The 17,292-nt window shown below is 50.3% G+C and overlaps 1 long non-coding RNA gene across 2 annotated transcripts; it reads right to left on the bottom strand.

Annotated features, from left to right (window-relative positions):
* Positions 1-852: 852 nt before the first annotated feature.
* On the bottom strand, positions 853-16,862 carry LOC127022615 (uncharacterized). Of its 2 annotated transcripts, XR_007767358.1 has the most exons (4): positions 16,800-16,862; positions 9,171-9,258; positions 3,278-3,421; positions 853-1,551 (listed from the first exon to the last, which is right to left on the bottom strand). It is a non-coding gene; the product is annotated as an uncharacterized LOC127022615 (long non-coding RNA). The 2 variants fall into 2 exon arrangements; XR_007767359.1 differs by lacking the exons at positions 853-1,551; positions 3,278-3,421 and adding an exon at positions 4,272-4,971.
* Between the last annotated feature and the right edge of the window lie 430 nt (positions 16,863-17,292).

Genomic DNA, 17,292 nt, shown 5'->3' with positions numbered 1-17,292 from the left:
CCCCCGGGGAGCTATTTCAGCCCAGCACCACGCAGCTGCAGCCAAACCATTGGGCAGGACCGTGGCCACGATGGAGCTGAACCGAGCGCCAATGGCCAGTGCTTCCTGGCCGGGGAAGGGATCACGCAGCACAAAGCAACCTCAGTGGGGTTCAAAAGATGCCACTGAATCGTGAGTGGCAGCGCGGTTCCAGCCTAGCGTGGGAAGCAAGCCGTCAGGTTGCGTTTCCTACATCCAGCCTCAGCAGCCACGAGTGTTCACTTATATTTTTCCAATAATTTCCATTTTCTTTTCCTTTCAAAGGCAAAGGACCGCAGATGAGCTATTTGGACCCACACAAATGAAAAAGAAAGGCTGCCATACTGACAAATAGCCTCTACAGCTGATGGTGCCCTGGAAATGTCAAAGCATAACCCGTTTTCTTTGAGAGAAATCACACTGGTGGATTTTGTGGTGATGGATGGATGGATGGATGGATGGATGGATGGATGGATGGATGGGAGTGAGTCATGCTTAGCTCTGGATGGTGCTCACCAGAGAGGGACCAGATATCCTATTTTCTGAAGTTCATTTCTGAAACCTGTTGTGCTTAGTTGTAGTAGTTACCATTCAATCCTGGGCAACACACACATAGTAAACACTGTATGTAAAATAGAGTGCTCATTTGTTTGCTGATTGTAAACTCCATTGTTAAACCCAGGAAAGTGCTAGTTACGTGGCGCCAGATACTGCAGTGCACCACTGAAGCAAATAGGTAAGCTTGAGACTTTCCATCATTCAATAATTAATTCTCAAATTTACAGAAAATCTTTATCTATGTTGGGTTGAATAAATAGATATTTGATCAAGCATTTTGTTTGGAAGAAAGGGATGCTGGTGTCCCACAACACAGTACGCTTGCTTGGATGGTCAGCTTGGGCTGTTGGGAGCCACCACAGTGTCCCCTTGGTCAGAGCTGAGCACAGCTCAGGGCTCGTCCCTCGCACCCAGGGTCACTTCATATGGTAAAGGGAATAATACATGGTAATGGGAATAAAGGTAAAACCATACAAAACAGAGAAAAGTAGTGCATAAGCAACATTTTCCTAGCCAATACAAGTTGCCATAGGACCCCTCTATAACTCCTCTACACCTCTCCTGATTTGCATAGCCAAAAGATGGCAGCACTCTCTCACATATGTGCTGCTGCAAAAGCTCCCTCTCTCCCTACAAATGCATACAAACGTGTATAACTTTAATCCAGTGGCGGTGCACATCGGAGGGACATTCTCCTGTCTCGTCTGCTGTAGCACATAGCCAGAGTAACGGCCATGGGGCTGCAGGGGCAGCCATGCAGGCTGTGAGCATGCGGGGCAGGGACGATGCTGCTGCCAGCGTATAGCGCCTGGTGTAGTGGCACCGGCCTTGCCCCTGCCAAGCATTGCCGTGCACGGAAGAAGCGGCAGTAGTCATTTCACGCACGCCTGGTCATCGCCATCAGCACTGAGCGGATGCTGGGCTGTCCATCCAGGTGTTTGCTAGGTGTCAGTGAAAGGACTTGTTCTTCATCTTCTGAGTGTTGTTTGGGGGAGGAAAAAAAAAAGTTAATAGCATCCTTTGCCAAATTTTGCATCTGGAATGACGCTTCGTTCCCCTGCTGCCCCGCACAGTGCAGCTCCCAGCTACCCCCAGTGCACACTCTCTTCTAGTTCAAGCGCACCGGCAGAGCTTGAGCAGAGAAACGCAGAGAAAACATTCAGTCTTGATTTTTGCCTTTCCCAAGATGACAAATCCACAATGTGATTCCATCCACTTGCTTTCTTTTTTCCTACCCTGCACCTATTTCTTGTCTGACTTTGCTGAGCTCTTTTGTGTGCACCCCCAGGATTCTGCTGTGCATTGACCCACCAGCCCCTGCAAAGGTTCGGTTCCCGTAGGATCCCACCAGGCTGTTGCTGCTGCCTGGGATGGCAGCCATCCCTCCTCCGTTCCCAGCACTTTGCAAACAGAAGAACCTGAGGTTTGCTTTCAATAAGTCTGATGCAAAGATTTGCTTTATAATCCCTATGAAAACAGAAGGAACTAAGAGAGGTGGAGAGCTGCAGGGAAATTCAGATTTGCAGAGCAGATCATGGCATTTACATGCAGAGGAAAGGCTAGAGGTGGCAGTCACTCCCCACTATGGGTGACGTGGGTGTCTGCACCCAGAAGAAGCTGCTTTATATCGAGAAGCACATTGGCAACAGGGCGTAATGGCGCGACAGGAGTTGTGCTGCGTTAGGATAATCACATCTTCAGTGCATTAAGGTCAAAGTCAGGGCTGAGCATTTCCAGCCCCCAAGAGGCCCGTCTGGCAGATCCAGAAAGCCCGCAGTGGGGAAGCTACCCTGGCTCTGCAAGTCGGCTTGTGCCAAATTAAGGAGAAAAAACTTCATCTCTCTGGGCGTGACGAGCCCAACATGCAATGCTGCACCCAAGGCAGGCAGAAACGGGAGGGAAACACTGCGGCTGCTCGGCGCTACTGGCTCTAACGGGGGCCCCTGCCGCAGCCTCGTGCCCAGCTCCCTGCTGGGTTTCTCCTTCCCACGGGGCCCTGGCCAGTGTTCGCCGTGCCACCAAGCGAGGCAGCTGGGGGGGCTCCAACCTGCCCTGCCCCGGGCACTTCCAGCCAAATCCCTCATGCACACCCTGCTTCCCAGCCACAACCCTGCTCCAATTCCCAGTGTTTTGGTTAAAACATCACTTGGATTTTAACTTAGGGGGCATAAACCCCCTTACAGGATGCTTCTGGGACTCACACCTTTGGGGACTCCTGGCCTGAAGCAATGATCTCCTGGGAGCCGCACAGCGAGGCAGTGGACTTTGTCACTGCTTTTGGAGAGAGACAGACCCTTTATCCCTGCTCACCATTGACCACGACCATGGGCAGATTTAGTGTGAACCATGAGCATGACCTGAGCCCTCTCCACTTAATGCTGTCATGTCAGTACTAGCAACAGTGAAAGGTGTCACTCAGAGCTGGGGAGGGAAAATACATTCTAATTATGACAATTTTTTACAAAGAAGAGCCTCTGAGGTGAGACGTGTCTGCTCGGGTGGTAGCACCAACCAGAGATGCTCCTTTGCATTGGATTTCAGGAAGACCTGCAGCTCCTCTCCGTCACCCTGGGGAGCCTCTAGCTTGGGTTTCTGCAGTTGACAGCCCACTGCCACCAATATGGGAAATTTGGGTGGAGAAGCACCTGGGACAAAAATTAATTAGTGACAGCACTAATTAGGGGCAGCAAGGTGGCCTCACCTGCAAACGCCATCATGCCACAGCCTCCTTGCCTGTCACAGGAGGGGACACCCGAGCTGGCAGCACCTTCCCACGGGGCACCCACCTCCTCCGGCAGCCTGCAGGAGCCAGCTTCGATGGGAAACATTTCCTCGGGGCTCTTTGCTGAAACAAAATGTATCAAACGTTTTCCTTAGGGTGGAAAACTTGCCATGTGCCAGCTGCTCATCAAGCCCAACTACTTTCTGTCCTCTGCTCTGCGAGGGCATTACTGCTCCAGCTGCCGCTCTCCGACACAAGTACCCAGAGCAAGGCGTGCTAAAAGCCCGGATCCAGTCTTTACAAAATAAGGAATCTGGGATTTGGACCAACTGCAAATAAAAACTGACAGGAAACATACTGAGCATGCTTGGTTTAGTGTTTTCTCCTTGATTTCCCACAGATCTGATGAGTTTCCAATACAGTGCTCCCCAGGCCATGGGGGCAGACGCTGTGTCTGCAACTCCCATGCAGTCACAGCCTTTCCCCTCCTTTTTCTTGGTATTTCCCATGCTGTCCGAGCAGCTCCCAGGGCTGGACACTGCCCAGGGGCTGGCATCTGTGCACCGTCCCTGCAGGTGCTGCTGTCCCCGTTGGGGCAAGCAGAGCCGATGCTCCCCTTTCGGGCTGTGCAGCCAGGTCATCCCTGTGCCAGCCGGGCAAGCCTTACCACGGTAACCTTGGGTAACCTTGGGGTAACCTTGGGGTAACCTTGGGGTAACCCTGGCGCAATGTGGAGTACCCACCAGCCTGGAAAGAAAGATGTCTCCAGCAGCAGGGCAGCCTCTGTGACACCTGGAAGCTGCTTTCGGCAGCACGTGAAATATCTCAGCCCCACTAATTTTTGGGCTTCCTTAAAAGTCCCTGCACTGGTCCAGCACTGGCAGGAGTGAGAAGGACATGGCAGGCGCTGCCTTACCCTCTGCGAAGCCAAGGAGAGCCCAGCGCTTCCACCCAGGCAGAATTTGGCCTGCAGCCCCGGTGTGACCTCAGCAGCTTCGCTAGGGGACAAGCAGCAACAAACATTACAGCGACCCGCCATGGAAATAGGATCTTTATCATCTCTCTCGCCAAATGCAGAGCATAATGTCACCTAGATTTGCTTACGCTGGCAGGCATTTCATTTGGTCTCTGGTGGTACTTGAGGATGCCTTGTCTTGGTTAATGGAAAAACGAAACGCCCAGAGCCGTTTGGAAATTACATGTTCAAAATGAGCATAATAGAAAAACAAGAGCTCAATATTGTTTGTGTATTTGCAGATGTGCTGCGAGGAGCAGAGTAAGTATTATCGCAGTACCCGTCTGTAACTCGTCCTACGGGCTCCTCCGATGCCCAGCTTGTGCTGAAGTGTTCAGACAAAGCAGAGAGCTGAGCTGATTTCCTAAGAAAAAGGACCAACAGATCTAATCTCCACAGGATGTTTATAAGCGATGGTAACTGCCTCCCTCAGATCACAGAGCAGCATTGCTGCAACTCCAGGCATCAAGCAGCGTTTCAGGCTTTGCAGAGCAGCTTTCCGCAGGGAGGCAAGTGGCACCATGCAAACTGGCCATCGCAGGAGCCACCACGTCCTCCCCAGGACACCCCACACTTCATCCTGGCCACCTGGGCAAGCACCATGCTCCAAGTACAAGGATGCCATGGATAAATACGGGTTTCCTGGGAACTCAGCTGCCTGGGGAGAAAGAAAGCCCAAGCAGGAAAAATTGTTATCCACAGTAGCAATCAATAACCTTCAAGAAAAGGCAGAGGCCAGCGGCAGTCATGGCTTAATAACAGTGATTTTAGGCTTTGTTTTTAAACTGCTTATTTAGTATTGCAGAAGGCATTTTATGATTAAAATAGGGATCTTTCTCAGTCTGGCAAACGGGAGTCGTGCTCTTTTACACCCTGGGCATCACCAGGGAAGTCAGTGAAGGGGTACAAAGTAAATCAGTGCAGAATTTGGCTGCATGAAAAATCTGTCATTAGCAGAGAATCCAGTTCCCCAAATCAGCTAGCGGGGACGAACCATTTAACTAAAATAAATTGCTGCAAGGGCAATTCAGAGAACTAGAGAGGAAGCTGCTTTTGTTCTTCAATCACCAGTTCCACACTGACAATTGTACTGCATCCTTCTAGGCTTGCTTGCTGGTACTCCCTGTCTCATAGGGATTTTTCACTCTGGGCGTTTTCCCATGCAAAATGCCCAATTCTTTTTATTTTTCATGTACTTACCTCTCTCTTCTGGAAAGATCCCCATCAGGTTTAATTTTTAGGTTTGTTTTCCCCGTCCCTGCTCTGCTGCAGCTCCTGGTTTTGCTGTACCTCTGGCTGCAATTTCTCACCTGCAGCATCTTATCCAAACCACTCCTATTTGTTTTACTCCAGCCAGAAAACTAGTCCCTCACCAGCAACTAATTCTTGTACGAAAGGAAGAAAACGCTGATAAATGATGAGTCATTACCATTCCCACCACTCGGGAAGTCCTTCCTGTAAAGCACCTTTCTGCGCCCTCGCTGCCAAGACAGCGCTGCACAGTCTGGCAAGTGCAGGGCAGGTACCTGTGACAGCCCTGCCCGCATCTCCTCTTCGTAGCACCCAGCTAGAGCATCTTATTTTATCTTATCCTGGAGCCTTCACTTAGCGAAAAGATGCCACTGGGCCAAATTCAGATCACATGACAATTTGGATGATGGCAAACAAACTGGAAAATAAATCAACCCTATCTTTTTTCCTGGCCCTGCGGGGCTGGTTGGAGGCGGTAATAGGAAAAAAACAACCAACCCACCCTTTACTTTAATCACATACATAAAAAAAGAAACACATCAAGTTTGGGGTGAAATTCAGGGTCAGCTTTAGCACTGACTTCCACTCCCCCAGACCCTCACACTTGGTTTCGCAGACCCATGGAGGCCAGGGAAGGTAAGCAGATGTCATCAAAACTGCCATAATCCACAAGAATTAGTTTCAGAGTCAGTTCTGCTTCAAAAGGTTTGGTGAAGTTTTGAAAGCTAAGACTTGTATAGAGGCTAACTTGCTGCCCAAGTGGGATTTTCTCTCCCAGCCTATGAAAACCCATGAAACAGGGGCAGTAGCTGGATTTCCACCCAGCTGAGGGACACCTCCAGCCCTGCGGTCTGGCCCAAACCCCAGCAAAGCCCACCGGAGTTTGACTGTTGTTGGAGCAGACCTTGCGCAGGACCAGGGATGCTCCCAGTCTGCCCTGCTCTTTTGGGGTTACCTTCCCGGCCTGACCCCAACCCCACAGCACCGGTCCAACCACCACATCATCACCCTAAACGGTCATATATTATTGGCAATGACAAGATCCAAGCTGGAGACAGCCTCATTTCAGCAGTAGGAGCAGTGATTCATCCCCTATAGCCTATAGCTCGTACAACATATGGCAATGCTTTTTTAGAAACCCGGGATGGAGAGAGGGAGAGGCAGCACGTGCCAAACCAGGGAGCGCGGCAAGATGCCTGGCTGGTAACAAAGTCAGCACGTGGCTGCAGATCGGCTCCTGCATCTCTCTGTGCCTGGAGGAGGCACGTGGAGCCCAGGAAAGCCACCACAGCCGCTCTCCATCCCGGCATCCCACCCTCCTGCTGTCTCACCCATGCGAGCTGCGCTACTAACGCTCAGTCTGCTTGATTTTTTAATGGTGAATCCAAGCCAGAAGATACCCACAGCAAACCGTGTATCTTTTGGTAAATTAAAAGAGATCAGATTCCACCTTGCAAAAAGTATTTGGGTGGCTCTTTCTCCTGTCCTTGATGGTCTCACTGCTCCCGAGACGCTGACAGGCCCATTTAGCCTAAACTACAGACAGATTGTAGTTTCAACCACGCAAATGTAAATGTAGAAGCAATTCTACTGCCATTAACGGTGTTGTTCTGGGTTCATTCCAGCATGCTAGAAATGAGAACCTGGCCCAGGACACGGGCAGGGATAGATGAATTATCAATATATCATTGCGTCTGCCTTCTCCTCCTCTTTTTTTTTTTTTTTGAAACAATTCAGGAACAGTCTACTATTGCCACACATCTTAGTGACTTCTTCCAGGGACTGCATTTGCAACATGCACGGCTCCGGCTCAGCACCACCACTGCGAGCTCCAATGCAAGGTCAACACAAGCCCATCAGGCTGGGGCAAATCCCATTTAAATGGAACCGCTCTGGATTCAGGACTAAATCATTTAAAGAAAATCACAAAAAGTATCCAGGACTACAAACATTCAGTAAGTCATCGGTGATGGCTGAAACTAATTTAACCCTGCAGTTGTGGAAGTGGCATTTGATTAGAATTCTTACTGCGGAGTCACACACTGATTGTTCAAAATTGTATTCAAAAAGTGGCCAGAGGAAATCATACTGATGCCAGAGATTGCCAGGGATGCAGTGGAGATGTGCTGCACTATCTGCATGATGATAACTTGCACTACAATAGCCTACAGCAGCCGCAGCCGTTCTGAGAAGGAGACTCACACTTGTGACAGCCGAGACCCCGCAGAGCAAGCGGCCGCCCCCAACCCAGCACAGCTCTCGCCTGAAGCAGGGCCTGGAGAAACTGCCCGACCAGACATCGGGCAGATTGGATTTCTGACTTATCGGGCCAGGATTCAATCCCTGAAGCATGCAATGTAAAACCTGTTGTCCAGCTCTGCCTGGAACTCCAGGAGGCACCAGAGGTGCAAACTCCCAGCACTGGTTTTCCCAGGGCAATGGGCACCATAAAGGCTAATTTATTTCTCAGTCTCCATCCCACCTTTTAATCAAATCCAACATCAGTTTCTGTTTGATGAAGCTGCATGTGAGATCGCCTCTGCTTTGCTTCCTAGGATGGACAAGCGCAAGGCAGACCTTCACCATGCTGGAGGGGACATTAGAGACCAGCAACCAACATAAGCTGCCCCCAGAAATCTGGTGCTTGAGTTCCCAGAAGCGATGAAGCGCTGAGCCGGGACGTGGCTGGGATGGATCCTCGGCAGACCCCGGCACGCTCCCAGGCAGGTACCGACTGTCCCGGCCCTCAGGGCTCTGCGCCTAGCTCCCTTGTCACCTACTTCTTTAGAAACCTCTTGCACGTCTCAGAGGTAACGCTGCCATCCCACAGCCCCCCCCAAATCAGAACACGGGTCAGAGTCCCCAACACGCTCTAGCTACTTGGTGCCATTGCAGGGAGCCTGAGCGAGCACCATTGCTAAATCCACTGAATCAGTGCTTGCCCACTAAATCAGAGGGGCTTTAAGCACACATTGAGAGCCTCGGGGCAGACAGGCACACATGTAAAACCTCCATTTAAAATTAAAAAGCCTCTGAAGTGAGCGGCTAAGCTACAGGTTAAAATAGTTTAGATTGTGTGGCCTCGGCTCCCATGTACAACCCCCCCGTGCATCAAACCTCTGCACACCCAAACGCTCCCCTGCGAGATGGGGAGGGCTGAGCAGCGGCCAGGCTCTGCCCCCGCACAAGCCCAGCTCCAAAATCGGCAAAGATCTGTTATTTTCAGCAGATCCACAATAATAGGCATGGGATTGGAGGCGGGGGGGAAGGCAGAGCTCACTGTGCAAAACTAATCTAATCAGGGGGATGTCTCGGTCTCCCAGCAGAGCTGAGCCGCACAAATAGCCACTTATCCACAGGGCCATTCCCAGCACCTGGCTGATCCCCAAATCCCCATAAACAGAATTACCCCCAAACCTGTAAATTTGCTCGGTGCTGCCAAAAACCTTATTGACTATTGGGCCCTTTTTCTATAAGCCTTTCTCAGCAGAGCATGGAGCGCTCGTCCTTCAGCTCAGCCAGCTAATCAGGCTAATGAGGCAATGCGCACCGCAACTTCCTACGGTATATAATCAGCCTGAAATTAGGTTTTAGTGTAAATCTTACCAAATATGTCGCTTGGAACTTCAAAGTGATGTAACTGGACTCTTCTGCAGAAGAAATGTCCATGGGAGAGACCTCAGTGCTGGTTACTCTGCATGGGGTGGGAGAAAGGGAGAGCGAGATGTGGGACATGCAGAGGATGTGTGCATGCATTTGTACATAAAATGGTTATGATGTAATAGTAATGCAATAAATAAATATTTATGTGTGTATTTATATATGGTTAAACATGTATATATAATGAATACATATGTATGTGCGTGTGTGTATGTGTGTGTATATATATATGTGGTTAAGTGTTTTCACTAGGCTTGCTGGAGATGGAGCATTTGCAGGATACTCCAGAGAAGTCAAGTTTTGAAAGTGCAGTTCAGGGGAAAGCAACAAATGGAAAATGGGAGGAACGTTATCCTCTTTCAACTTGCATTTGGTACCCTTGAATTAACATATTATCTGCTAGACTAGGAAGGTGTTGTTTAAAGTCACACTTCAGGTGGTGTTTTGGAGGCAGGAGCTCCACAAATGTTAGGGAAAACATATTTCAGCTCATAAATAAAGATACTATTTTAAAAAGAGCATATTGCCTCCATCCGAGGTGGGGTTCAGACAGCCCAGACCGTGCATTTGGCCTCTTCCCAAAATAAACTCGACATTGTTCTCCTGCTGTTGGACTCTGCATTTCCCCTTGCAGGGGACATCTGTCACAAGGGTTCGTTTTCTCCAACAACTTAACGAGGTCTGTGCAAAAGACAAAGAGCAGGGCTTCGGGATGCACTGCCCTGGCAGCCCAGATGCAGGGGTGATGGTTGCTCTCTCCCTGAGCTGCAGCCCCACTCCGTGACCATTCTGCACATCCAAAAATATCTCCCTTGTCCTCTTGTGCTTCTCTTTTGCGAGACATACCATCTGGGGAGGGATCCCCTTCCCCTGCTTATGAGGAGAATTTCAACAAATTTCTAATGAGGAAAAAGTGTTAAGCATGTTGTATCTAAAAATGCCCATAAAAAGAGCAATATACCCTTTAAAAATACATAGATACTAAATCCGTTGCATTAGGGTGCAGCCATTTGGCATATGCCATTAATTGTGTAGGTTCCCTTGGTGAGCACAGATGAGGCCGCTGCCACTGCTGGAAAATTCAGACATATCTCCCAAATGGCATATTAATAATGAGATCTTTCAGAGGAGGATCCGTGACTCATCCAAGAAGAAAAATGGGTCATTCACTGCACTGAGCCGTTTGAACAAAACAGCAGCTTTTTTTGGTTTTGCTCAGTTTAAACCAGAAAAATGGAGAAAGTAATGCGAGCGAGGATGCGGTGGCTGTAGCTACCAGATAATATGAGCAGTGAGAGCCTGCACTGGCATTTTAAAGTTAAAAACCCCACCCTGGCAGGCATTTTGTGCCTTGCATGGTTGTATGCTTAAACCAGGAGTAGAAGAAACCACAAGCATCCTTCACCATTGCCTCACCTCATTCCACCCAAAGCCACAAACTCACCAGTCCTTCCCCAAAAGTCACATCCTGGGGGTACCCAGGGTTGAAGGGACCAAACCCACCAGCGCCGGGATGCTTTGGGAGCCCGATGTCTATTGCCCTGGCAGTCGTCCCTGCAAGGGACATCCCTGCAGCAGGGAGCACCCAGGGGGCCAGGATAACATGCAATGAAGGATGAATTTACTGTAGATGCAGAATACACCCAAAAACGTCAAATGTGAGCAAGGATTTTCGGCACCCTGCCTGCGTTACTGCCAGAGCAGGAGCCGCTCTGTGTTACCTGTGTGGTTATGGGGCCCAGGGTAATAAATAACACTGAAATCCCGAATTGGGCCATGTGTGCATGGGGGATCAGAGGGATCATGTGCAACGCGACATGCAGCCCCCCCAGACAGCTACAGCGGATTGCTTGATGGAGTCAATGTAGAAAAAAGGGCAGGTTACAAAGCTGGCATTTAAGATTTCGTTAGAGCTGTTAATCTTACTGCTATTACCAAATTATAATCGTTTTCACAAGCCAGCTAAATCCAGGGTAACTATCCATACTAGATTAATACGTTCATCACTTGCCTTCAGCATTTATTTGGGACCTTGACTTCATATGGTGCTTTGGAGATTAATAAAGGCTACGCCCCTTTCCTGCGACCACTTGCCCTCCACACTGATGAAATACCACGTTTAATTGCTTTAACCCTCACTTCTGCCATTTCTTTCCCCTCCCTCTGCCTGTGACCTTCACCTTCGGTGTCTGCTGGGTGCAACCCATGGCCGGTGGTGGGAGGCTGGAGGAGGCAGGCCGTGATGAGGAGGATGAGGTCCAGCAGCCCCCGTGCTCCACGTGGGCACCGGTGCCAGCACTGCCGAGCAGACCAGGAGCCCACGAAGGTGTTATGTCCTCATGCAGACAAGCTGCACAAAACAACTTCTATCTACTGACCTGCCATGATGTCCTGCCTCCTAATTTAATTATCTTAACAAGAGACAAGAGGAATTAGTGGCAAGTGGATTTTTGCCGTTAAACAAATACTTGACAACGAACACTGAGCTCTTAAACCGCCGCTGGATTGTGGGTCAATTGACTTTCAGGAATCCATGGCCATTGAGTCTAAACAGCATCCAAATCAAATTAATTTTGTCTTCAGGATAAAAAAAAAAAAAAACAAAAACAAAACCTTCCCTATCCTCTTCTGCAGTCACCTCTGAAAATTCAAGCCAGCCCTGCAGCACTGTCCTTTGCCAGTGCTCCACAGCGAGTGCCGGCTTTGCAATACCAAAAATTAGTAGGCATTTAATCTAAGCTGGCATTTTCCCAAACCTCGAAGTCTCCATGCACTCTGGAAGCAGAGGATGGTGGTTATTCCCCTGGGATCACAGCCCGCCCATCGCGGCTGGCGGGTGCTGCTCCCGGGGCCCCTCCAGCCACGCGGCTCTCACCTCCTCTCCCGATCACACAGGGAGACGGTGATTCCTCAAACTACCTTTGAGTGAAACCTCCTCGCCTTCCTCCCCCGCAGCAGATTTCCGAGCGCAGGCAAAGGAGAATATTTTATTCGAGTCCTCTCCACACTAGGGAGGCACAAGAAAAAAGCTTCTCCTGCAAGCCTTCCCCTGTCCCGTCCTTAGCAAGGTCTCCCACGGCAACTCACTCAGGTTTTGTGTTATCCCAAGCAACTACACAAGTACAAATGGATGTCAGAGGGGATGAGCAGAGCAAGAACACACTTCCTAGGCCAGGGGTTATGTTACTGGGTTTCTGCGGGAGGGATGCAGTTATAACACACACCACACTCCAGCAAAGTTCCCATTCGGAAATCTGCTTAATAACAGCACCAGTTACTCCCATACAGCCCTGACAAACAGCGATCTATCGGCCTCCAGACAAAGAGCTTCACAAACGATGCAATCAACAGCCCAGCATAATTTTCAAGAAATACAAATGAGAAAATATCTAGTTGCCATGGTAACTCCAAGAGCCGGACTAGACTTTTTTGCAGGTTACCAAATACAGCTACATTTTGCCAACGCAGCAGGAGCGTGGCACCCGGGACCTCATTCAGGGACAGCAACCAGGTATTGCTGCCGAGTATCAGCTCTTTCGGCAGTCTGCCCAAAAAAGCTCCACCCTCGCTAACTGACTCCAGGGGACTCACGTTCACGGTGCCAGTCGCGATTCATTTCTCTCTCACGTCATCTGCGCTTTGGCTCCGTGGCCTTCAAGGCTGACCGGTTTTACAAGCAGAAACCACAGCAGGAATTGGGCTCTCGTTAGATCTGCGCTTTACTTCTGATCAGCAGCATCTCTGACAACTTACATCCAGGAATGAAAGTTTCCAGCCAAGTTACCAAGCCCCTGCAAAGCAGAAGCAGTTAATAAAAAACTTTAGCATCCTTTCAGGCGGCTGTGCCACAGAGCCCTGTGCTAAAAGGGGGACAGGGGTGCTGACCCACGGCCAGCGCTCCCCACCAAGGCAGTTTTCGCAGGAAGCCTGGAAATCCATGGCCACAAAAGAGGGGGAGACTTTTAGGGTAACGATAAGGAGCAATCAACAGCAAAATGGTCCTAGGTGCTGGCGTGAGGCAGCCCCTGTGCTGAGCCAGCCCCATCCCAGGGTCCCCCAGGCTGGAGGAGCCCCTGGCAGCAATGAGCCTCTCCGGGGGGAACCAGTGCTGCTTGAAGTTTCACTGAGCTTTTGCAATTAATTAAGGTGCTGCCATCACACACCAGCAGCTTGCACAGTTTATAAATCCACCTTCGATCACGCCTCTGGCCGTCTCAGCCGAGCCGCCTGCCCGCCTGAGGGGTGGCAGGGCTCAGCCATGCCCAGAAGGAGATGCATTTCCCAGCAGGTTTGTCCCCACTGGCTCCCGCCGTCCTGCTCATTCCCTGGCAGCAGCAGGGAGCAGCTGGTGTGAGGTGGGATGGGAAAACCCTCATGCAAAACAGGAGGAACATCTCGGTTAAGCCAACATCTGCTGGGACCTGCACGGCGTGGGGCCAAATCCTGCTCGCCTTCCTTGTGCCCCACTGCTCCATCTCTCCCTGCCACGCGCGTTTGGGATGTGCTAAAGCTGGGGAGTTTAATGCTACCACCATCACACAGATAGGTAACATCATTTATCATACAGTTTTGTGGTTTGGGGTTTTTTATGGTGATGGACCTCACTGCCACAGCCAGTAAATGTCTCTAATTTGCTCACTGAGCTGCTGGAAGCCTTTTTTTTTGGCCCTGAGATATTTTTGTTCCCTGTCAGAGGGAACTGCTCTGCAGCATCCTCACCCTGGGGCAGGAGCTGCCCCACTACTCAGGCAATTAAAACCAAGGGAAATCAGGGCGGGGGAAAGGAGATGCACGAGAAAAAGCTCACGATTCAGCTGTGCAGGCCTTATCCTTCCAGTAATTTTCAGGGGAAAAAAATCTTACCGAATTAATAGAGGAAAGGACAGCTCAGCCCAGCCAGCCGTCTGAGCAGTCGAGATTAGAAACCAGGGAGGAAAATCATCTCCAGGCTGCCTGCGCCGGGGCAGGCTGCTGCTGGCTGGCAGCACCAGTGCGCCCTGGTAAGCTGCTGACAGCACAGCACTTGTCTTTGCAGCTCCCATCCCTGGACATCCAGCAGCATATTTCAGGAAATAAACAATAATAGTAGGGAAAAAAAAGGAATCAAAAGGCAAACGGGGCAGGCAGGCCCATCGCTCCCGCCTGCCACGCCAGGGCCGCTCTCTGAGCAGGGCTGGGGGCAATATCGTCTCCACAGGCCAAGAAATGGGGTAAAGGAGGGTGAAGGCATTTGTCACCAATAGACAATTATTTTTGTTCACTCCCAGGCTACATCACACACTGCTCACGCTTATCCCAACTTTCATGCGTTACAAAGGAAGATGTTCAGGTCCTAAAAAACTCAGTGACGTAAAAGGACCCTCAGGCATCAGTCGCTTGCAAGTGGTGTGCAGAAGAGGTGTGGGAGAGTCCTGCCGCTGCCAGGTTTCCCACTGCCTGCACCATATGGCAAGTCAGGACAGAGAAATTCAATATAACAGGGGAGTTAGGGGTTGTGGGACAAGGAGTACAGAAAAATAAAATAAAAAAGTTCAGCCTGAAGAGCTGGAGCTCCTCCCGGCGACCCAAAGTCTGGGACCGTCCTGTGCCGAGGGAAAGGGCACGTCCCACCTTCCATCAAGCACTGACCTCGCCAGGTCCACTAGAAGTTCATTAAGGAGGTGAAAACTCCTGTTGTTTTCTGAATTTTATTTGATTACTGTGAAACAGAAGACACTAGTGAGGAGAGATGGTTGTTTTTTAAGTAAGAATCCTGGAGCCTGGGGAGAAAGCCGGGAGGGGTTGCAAAACAAAGCCCCTATTAACTTTGGTCCTGACTTTCAGGTCACGCATGTTCAGTTCTTTTTACCTGGAAATGAAGATGTTAATTGGAGTCGACAGCTTTCATAGGTTTCCCCATTAGCAATATTTTTAGCCACAGTAGGACCCAAGTCTTCAAACGCTTTTCCAAGGGAAGGTTTTAACCTTTCTTTTGAAACATCTCATGCTGCTTGCAGGGAAAAAAAGAGAGGGTTTTTGGCTCGAGGTGTACTGAACCCTGGCCAGGACAAACTCCCGGCTCCTCTGAACAGGGGACACAGGAGGAACAGGGAAAAGAAACTGGGGAGAGGCAGGCTGGAGCCCAGAGCCGATCTTGGCACTGTGCAGCAGCAGCAACCAGCAGGGCAGCCGCCCCTCCAGCACCCCGACCCTCCCCGTCCGGGTGATGGGCTCTGGGCACGGCTGAGCCCGAGAGGAGTTCTGCGGGGTGTGCTGGCTCCGGTCCCCTGCGGTGTGGCTGATCTCCACCACAGAGATGGGACGACCCTTCAGCACTGGCGCTCGGAACCAGGAGTCAATCAGACATGTGTCCCGTGCCACGCGGGTGCCCGACCCTGCTGTCCTCGTGCCAGCAGCGGGCACGGGACCCTAGCTGAACTCTAGGGAAGCGATCAGAATGGTTCCTCAAGCCCTGTTTCTGCCACAGATCAGATCCTACATGTCAGCGTTTTGTTAGCTTGTTGGATCCAAGAACATTTTTTTTTTTTTTTTTTACAGCTGGTTTCTTTACGTACTGTTGTCATCTATATGTAATTTATTGTTTTCAGATAAAGCAACAGCCTCGAGAAACCACATTCAATGCTGCCTCCTGCCCAGGACTGAAAACTATGCAAATTGCTTACTTTCCATATAAATATATGGATAGTGTGTGTATATATATAAAATCCATTAAAAATAATATAGGTTTATTTCTATGTATTATCCATTTATATATTTTTTTAATACAAAAATATTTTTATATCTGTATAAAAATACATAATCAGGGATGACTATTTCCTTATTTTAGAAACCTGCTCCAACACACACGTTCCACTTACAACACCACCATTACCCCCCCAAAGTTTTGCAGTTTCTCTCCAAGTGGAAACGTATTTTAGCTGAAAGCTGCACTGACACCTGAGGAAGCAGTTACAAGCTCCCAGTGGAGCCTCAGTTATTTACCTCATTGTATCCAGTGTAATTGCTCTGGAAAGTCTTAATTTTGAAATTTTATGTTTCTAAGATGGTGACATCAAGGGAGACCAGACAATTTTATGAGGATGCTTTTACTCACCTTTGCAGGCAGCGGCTGAGACAGGGCAGCCCAGGGCTGTCCCAGCTGCTTTGGTGCTGTGAGACCCCGGGGCTTTGCTGGAGCAGGGACAAAAGGGACACATCACCCCCAAGAGAGGGCAAGGGGCCGGAGGGGGAGGCAGCCCCCGCTGCATGGGGCTTCTTGCAAAGCCTCCTGGATGCCACAGGGCTGTGTGGGACTGGAGGTCCCACCGCAGTGGCTCTCCAGAGAGCACTGGATTTATTGCATCTGACTAGGTCCGGTAGTGCCCTTGCAGCCGTGTCCCCTGAAGGAGAAGCGTGTTTTTGCCTCGATAGCGCTGCCCTTCCCTTGGGCCCTGGCACCATCACAGCCCCACTCGCACCCAAGCCCTGCAAATTCACCCACATGCAAGGAGGAGGGTCCCATCTCCCCAGTGAGCAACACAAACAAGGCACACTGGGGCTACCACAACCACACACACCTCCCCAAAAATTATTTACCTGGAAGATAAAAGTACCTCTGCGGTGCCAGCGCAGAACAGGAAGACATCAGCAACAACCACAGGAAAGAGCATCATCTCACTGGGAAACAGGGTTGCACCAAAAGCTGCAAGCTCTCCCCACCCAGGAAAGGTTTGTGAGCGCGGGCTGACCCTCAGCTGGTGTGCATCAGCCCTTCACCCGCCTTCCTTGTAATTCGGTCAGCCCAAAGCAGCCAGGGCCAAACCCTGCTCACCTGCTGTGGGCAGGGATGTTGTGAAGGTGCGGGGCACTGAGTGGCCCTGTACAGCCCGTGCAGTGACGCCATGTGGCTGATGGGGGCTGGGCAAAGGGCAGGGTGTGCACACAGGCTGCCCCAAAAACCAGTTGGGGTCAATAAAATAAACTTTCCCAGGCATTCGCTTCCCCCCAACACACTTTTTTAACACAGAGCAGATTGGAGTAAAACCAGCAACTTTTGCACGATACCCCGCATCCCTGGGGAGTCACTGCT

The sequence above is a fragment of the Gymnogyps californianus genome, chromosome 15 (assembly GCF_018139145.2).
Source record: "Gymnogyps californianus isolate 813 chromosome 15, ASM1813914v2, whole genome shotgun sequence".
NCBI lineage: Eukaryota > Metazoa > Chordata > Aves > Accipitriformes > Cathartidae > Gymnogyps > Gymnogyps californianus.
The sequence above is the reverse complement of the archived record's forward strand: the minus strand, read 5'-3'. Positions and strand labels throughout refer to the sequence as shown.